This window comes from Sinocyclocheilus rhinocerous, unplaced genomic scaffold (assembly GCF_001515625.1).
Source record: "Sinocyclocheilus rhinocerous isolate Xijiao unplaced genomic scaffold, SAMN03320098_v1.1 scaffold834, whole genome shotgun sequence".
NCBI classification, from domain to species: domain Eukaryota; kingdom Metazoa; phylum Chordata; class Actinopteri; order Cypriniformes; family Cyprinidae; genus Sinocyclocheilus; species Sinocyclocheilus rhinocerous.
In genome coordinates this window covers 643907-651280 of record NW_015645089.1, presented here as the reverse complement: position 1 = coordinate 651280, position 7374 = coordinate 643907, and positions in this window count along the sequence as shown.

The window sequence follows — 7374 nt, the reverse complement described above, 5'->3', positions numbered from 1 at the left end:
ATGGCTGCAATATAACAAAGAGTGAAAAATTTAAGGGGGTCTGAATACTTTCCGTACCCACTGTATATATACTGTATATATATATTTAGCCCAAATTTGTAAAAGGTACTGAAACACACTCAACCATCTCAAATTCAGTGTTCATCATCAGCGACACACTGCTCTAAACCACACATCAAACGCTCAGCTGGCCTGATAAAAGTCAAACATTCCTGCAAAACCATTAAATGACTGCCCAGTAAACAATCCAAAGCCAGTGCCACATGGGTGTTTGAAAACAGCATTATCCAAGCACCATTTGAAAAAGTTTAAGGGGAGTGAGTGAGTGTGTGAATTTGATGAAAAGGTGAGAGGGAGGAGTGTGAACTACAGGTGCAGAACGAGAGGAGAGCGGCGTGACTGAAATTTTACTGTTAACTATTTTTGTATAATGATGGTAAGTTGGCCATTGTCCCTGCAATTTTCGTGTCTCTTGCATGATAAAATATTGATTTGAGTTGAAATTATTTTATGTACACTACTAGTTGGGGCCAGTTAAGCTTAAAAAGGCTGAATTAATTTATTTTACTTAAAATGCATGAAAAATAATGTTATTTATTATTAAAAAAAGCAACCCCCAAACTTTTGTTTGACAGTGTACATCATCCAGTCATTATCACAAGATAAGGATACAAAAGGAAAAAAATAATAATAATAAAGAAATACTCTACAAATAAATGTACGTATCTCATCTGATTATTTTCTCTTTTAATTTTAAACTTAATGGATGTCGAAATATCATATTATTGATATAGCAATAAATAAAAGTCTGATCAGCAATTTGTGTTCTTTTGAAGCAACTAATCTGACCACGTCATTTTATAATCAGTGTTATTTTAGTACGAAGATAGTTGTATTATTTTTATTACTATTACAGTTTTTATTAATATTTTGAATTAGCTTTTATTTTTATATTTTATACTTTTATTTTAAAGTTCAAATCGTTTTGTTTTGTGTGTCTATATATGTTTTATTATGTTTTTATTACAGTTTTAGTTTGAGTTATTTTAGTAATCAGTGCAAAAAAACAGATTCAAGACTTAACTTTGAAAAAAAAAGGCTAAAATATCACAAGTACTATTTTAACATTGATAGTCCTAAAATTAGAATTACAATTAGAATAAAATTAGAATAAGGCAAATGTGTGATTTTGGCAACCCTAAACAACCAAACAGTTTTTTGTTCTTGCATTCTGCCAAACAGCAACCTCTTTATCATTTATTTTATTATTTATTATGTACTTCAACATTCTGCACATAAATAACATAAATCAGTGCTGCACACTCCTTATATGCACAAATGTGCAGAATACAGTTGCAGAATCAGCACCGATTGTCATTCTTACTGGCATACAGTATATACAATCATACCAACAAGTCTATACAGTTTCACCTTGGCCTAGTTTCGGCCTACAGCTCTTTTTCTCGATTACCTTTATATGCTTAGAAATCAGAAAATGAGAGTGAGAGAGAGACAGATAGTAAAAGACACACAAAGACAGGCTAAGAGGCAGTCAAACTGAAAGAAGAAAAAGGAAACGTTGAAAATAAGAATACATAAGACACCCACTCATACATAGGGGAACGCCGGATGAATTAATCTCCCTACATACACAACAGCAATTACATTTGCTGCACCAGTTCAAACAATTATCACCAAGTGAAGAACAGACACCGAATGAATAAATACATGAGCTGTGAGAATTGTCACAAGTTGTTCAATGTACCTTAAACAATCACATTAGAGTCCTCCTGATTTCTTTTTCTCCAGCGCCATATGTTTCCACATCCCAACTCGGCTGAACCTGAAGATAAACCCACCGCTTTCTCTCTGCTGATGTGTATCTCTCTTTCATTTGATGTGACAGTGAATGGCCCGTGACAGCGGAGGTCAGCTTTTAGTGTATGTTGCCATGGCATTTCCGGTTGGGTTCGTGGGTGAGGAAAGCTCTCCGAGGTCCATCAGCTCGGACAAACTTCAGACGCCATAAAGAGCCTTTCACAAAAGCAAATGGAAGTCATGCATTGTCAATGAGAGAGAGACCACTAACCTCAACCATGAGCAATAGTAATAATGACACTTATCTTAGGAAGCACAACTAATTATCTTTGGACTCCACTGTGCTAGTCGAAAGTTTGGACTAATTAAGAGTTTCTCTAATGCTCACCAAGACTGCAAATATTGGACCAAAAATACAGCAAAAACTCTAATTTTGTGAAATATTATTACAAACTGAAAGAACCATTTTCTATTTGAATATATTTTAAAATGTAATTTATTCCTGTGATGCAAAGCTGAATTTTCAGCATCATTACTCCAGTCTCACATGATCCTTCAGAAATCATTCTAATATGCTGATCTGCTGCTCAGTTATTAAAAATGATTCATATTTTCATCATAAATGTTTCAGGATTCTTTGTCGAATAGAAAGTTCAAAAGAACAGCATTTATTTGAAAAATAAATATTTGTAACATTGTAAATGTCTTTACCGTCACTTTTGATTAATTTAATGTGTGACTGTACTTATGCAACTGTAGTATCTCAGTTTTCACAAAAATATCAATCAGCACAACTGTTTTCAACACTGATGATGATAATCAGCAATGTTTCTTAAGGGGAAAATTAGCATAATAGAATGATTTCTGAAGGATCATGTGACACTGAAGACTGCAGTAATGATGCTGAAAATTCAACTTTGCAGCACAGGAATAAATTATATTTGAAAATACATTCAAATTGAAAACAGTCATTTTAAATTGTAATATTTCACAATATTACTGTTTTTATTGTATTTTAATCAAATAATGCAGCCTTGGTGAGCATAAGAGACTTCATAAAAAAAAAAAAAAGTAAACCTTTTGACCAGTATAGTGTATATCAACAACAACCTATAGAGACCTTAATACAGGGAGTCATTTACTAAATTAGTTACTTCTCCAGGTCCAACACTCGACCTGAAGGCTGGTGGTCTCTCCTGAGGAATGCTGAGAACAAAAGTGGGAGAAATAAAAAGTACTCTACTCTAAATCCATCCCCACTTTGGATTGCAATTAACAGTGTAATTAGAAACCCAGCAGTGGTTTTGTCCGTGTTGTGTGGTGCCGGTCTCTGTGGAAATCTGCAAACAGAACGTGTTTGTGCTCCAGGGGTGGGAGATGCAGGTGTGTGTTTGTTTGTGACTGATGAGACGGAGGAAATGTGCTGAGGAGAATCCTGCGGGCTGCTGCTGTATCGGTTCTGAACACGCTGACCTCATGAAGATCATATGCTCATTATTATAATCAGGGTTCAAAAATTACCTCAAAATGACAGGGGAAACTGGCTCACCAGTCGGCAGGCAACTTCATTTGAAACTTAGAAAAATGCAAAAATCTAAATAATATTGAAATAACGAATTATTCTGAGTCATAAAATATGTATTATTTTAGAAAATTATATTTAAAAAAACTAAAAAAAAAAACTAAAATTAAATAAAAATATTTTTATGACCCTGATTTTTAAATAATTTGTAACAATTATTAATGATTATTATTATTATTATTAACAATGTCATTATACGATTTTATAATCATTTTGTTTACAACAACTGATCCAAAAACTCATTTTTAGATATCATAGTCATCTGAGAATGGCATAGATCTTTTGCGAATAAGACAAAGGAAGATTATAAAGCATATTTTAATTCAATACTAAACATACTGCAGTTCAATCTGATTAATTTAAAAATACACAAAGCATCCATTACTTGTCATTATAATAGCTTATTTGTTGTTTGCTTAGTAACATGTTGATGTAAGAATCTCTTAAAATCAACAATGATGCTGCCTTCCAAGTCATGAATGAATGAACGGAGCACACATAGAATCTTTACAATTGCGCAATTAGAAACAGCAGAAAAATCTGGAATTTTCTTTGGGCCACGACTTTACAAGTTGATCATTAAAAAATCCTAGCAGAATCACATGAGCAACAACTGGTCATAATCAAACACGCATACAAGCATACATACAGTACATCATGAATGAGGCCACAGGTTTGCACAACCAAACAACATTCCTATAATTCTCTGTGACAACGTGCAAATGATAAAACACAGAGATAAAGCATGATTTACACACCTACTGTAACATTGCCCAAAGCGTTCATTTTACTCAGACTAAAATCACTTGAATGCACATCACATCATAATTATAACTTCCGAACTCATAATTAGGAACTTCCCCAGAGAAGTCAAAGGCAGCATGAGTGTCGAATCTCTCACACACTTCTGGTAAGGAGTGTTAATTGTCTGGTGCGTGAATGACTGTTACCGGAGCTGCTGGTCATGAAGAGCGTTTCAAATCGTTGCATATGAGGATCTAGTTCAGTCAGAGACACTTTCTGACAAAATGATTGGTACAAAATTGGTGTAGAAAAACAATTTTCATTAATAAATTGCTAGTAAACTTCACATATGATTACAAAGAAACATGTAGTAACACATTGAATCAATTTAAATTAGCTGAAAATGTACTCAACCCTCAGGCCCACCTACTGTAACATTGCCCAAAGCGTTCATTTTACTCAGACTAAAATCACTTGAATGCACATCACATCATAATTATAACTTCCGAACTCATAATTAGGAACTTCCCTAGAGAAGTCAAAGGCAGCATGAGTGTCGAATCTCTCACACACTTCTGGTAAGGAGTGTTAATTGTCTGGTGCGTGAATGACTGTTACCGGAGCTGCTGGTAATGAAGAGCGTTTCAAATCGTTGCATATGAGGATCTAGTTCAGTCAGAGACACTTTCTGACAAAATTATTGGTACAAAATTGGTGTAGAAAAACAATTGTCATTAATAAATTGCTAGTAAACTTCACATATGATTACAAAGAAACATGTAGTAACACATTGAATCAATTTAAATTAGCTGAAAATGTACTCAACCCTCAGGCCATTCAAGATGTAGATGACTTTGTTTATTCATAATCTAGCGTTGCATCACTTGCTCACCAATGGATCCTCTGCAGTGAATGGGTGCCGTGAGAATGAGAGTCCAAACAGCTGATAAAAACATCACAATGATCCACAAGTAATCAACAGCAGTTCATCAGTTAATGTCTTGAGAAGTGAAAAGCTGGAAACATTCATTGATAGACTGGAGTGTGGATTATTGTGATGTTTATATCAGCTGTTTGGGCTCTCTTTCTGACGGCACCCATTCACTGCAGAGGATCCATGGTGAGTAAACTATGCTAAATGTCACCAATTTCTACAATGCAGTTCTGCTAATATCACTTCAGCTTTACGTAATCTTCACAAACATGTCTCAACTCTGAATTTTTCAAATTCATATCATAACTTAATCTCCAAAGCGTGACTGTTTTCTCAACCATTTTTAAAAAATGCCAATAGTTTCATAATTGAGGGGACCTGTTATTATTACACAGTGCTTTGCTTTCTTTTGTCTTGATTTGGCGAGCTCTTTTTGGCCTTGAATAACAGAACACAGTGCCACCTTTAACCAAATGCTTTGGAAAAGGTCAGTCGAGTAGCGTCCCTAAATGATTAGTGCATAAATGGACAACTATGGCATTTCAGACCCAAACTCCATCTGCTCGACTGTTAAACCCTCAGCGTTACACGCCAAATGCTTGTGGCTTCTTCATATTATCAGCAGGAAGGGCGAGTTCAAGGACACACGGCAACAATACAAACTAGCATCTGCAGACGGCTCAAACGTCACACAACAAAATACGAGGTGACCAGATTAGCTTGTGTTTCATAAGTACACACATTTATTTCAGCGCTGTGATCTTTGAATAATCAGACAGTGAAAAGTGACACTTGATGTGAGTGCTGATGTCACAACAGCTCTGCAGACACATCAAAATGCAATCTGCAGCTAGGAGAGAAGGTTTCTTTGCAAACTTTAAGCTGGCTTGGCAAAAACGTCAGCTTGGTGATCAAGGAGGATCAAAAAGGAAAAAGAGGAAGAGGCTTTTAAGAGCAGGGACAATAGCTGGAGCTCCATTGAAGGTTTGGTGGTTCTTGATGATTGGAGTCTTAACTGTAACTAGGCCATTACAGGGCAGAAAAAAATAAAATAAAAACAGAAACTGACAGGATGTGGTTTATAAATTTGGAATTGGCTACTGCCAATAATACATGTTTGGGTTGATTGAGGTTTTCATCTTGGATCTGAATCCAAAATTATTTTATGCATCTCAAATTCAACGTTTTATTTATTTATTCATTACAGTGTTGCATACAACGTGGAAAGTTAGTTTTAGTCAGTGAAGAAGAACTTGACTGGTTTGCAGAAAGCAAAGTTCTAATCCCAGCTGAATGCAGACCTTGAGCCAAAAACTCATCACCAAACACCAATGACTTGTACATATGGGTACAGTCATTTTAGACACTAGCAAAACTGTTGCAACAGAGATGGAAATCTAATTTTTAAATACATTAATTATATTTCCATAATTGGTGCCACAGTTTTGGAAGTGCCTTTTTTCTGCTCTAAAGAAGGGGGTGTCCCCATACCTTTGTCCATATAGCGCATGTAAAAGTCATTGGTGTTTGGTGACGAGTTTTTGGCTCAAGGTCTGCATTTAAAGTCACACCAGAGGTGTTCATATACAGTATGTATATATGCACTGTTATAATGATATATTTATATTATATGGTAACAGGTCTGGGAAGTGAGAGCAAGGACTCCATGTATCATTTTATGACCATTGTCTTGTGTTATAGATTTGTTTTGTGGCAAAAAAAAAAACTACTAGACAAACTAAAAACATAACTAATACAGATATAACATTTTGTTTCTATGACAACTGAAATATTTAGATTTTCTTTGGCTTGCACATTTGTGCTGCAGGTCATTGTGTCGAAGCATCATATGTAAGATGAGTCAGTCTCCATCCATCAATGAAAACGCACCTGTCACAACAACCTGATGCCCCATTGTGATTTTGTTCCTCACATTTCTGTTCTGAAGGCCTAATGAGAGGAATATTTGCCACATGGAGTTCTAGAAAATTACTTTAGGCATGCCAGATAAGCATCTGAATGTAAATTTACAGACGGTAAAATGGCTGAGTCACTACGGATGTTTTCTTTAGTAGTCGGCAGCCTCAAATAGAGCACATCATTTAAATCTGCAGGAGTAACATTATCATATCATTATCATCAGCTGAAAACAAGCAATTGTAACGAATCAGCTCATGGGCCATAGGTCCTCATATGGCTTGTTAACTGAGGGGTGTTACAGAGTATTTGTTAAATATAGCTAACAAAATATATATTGTGTGTTTGATTGGTCCAGACGCTACACAATGCTTTACGT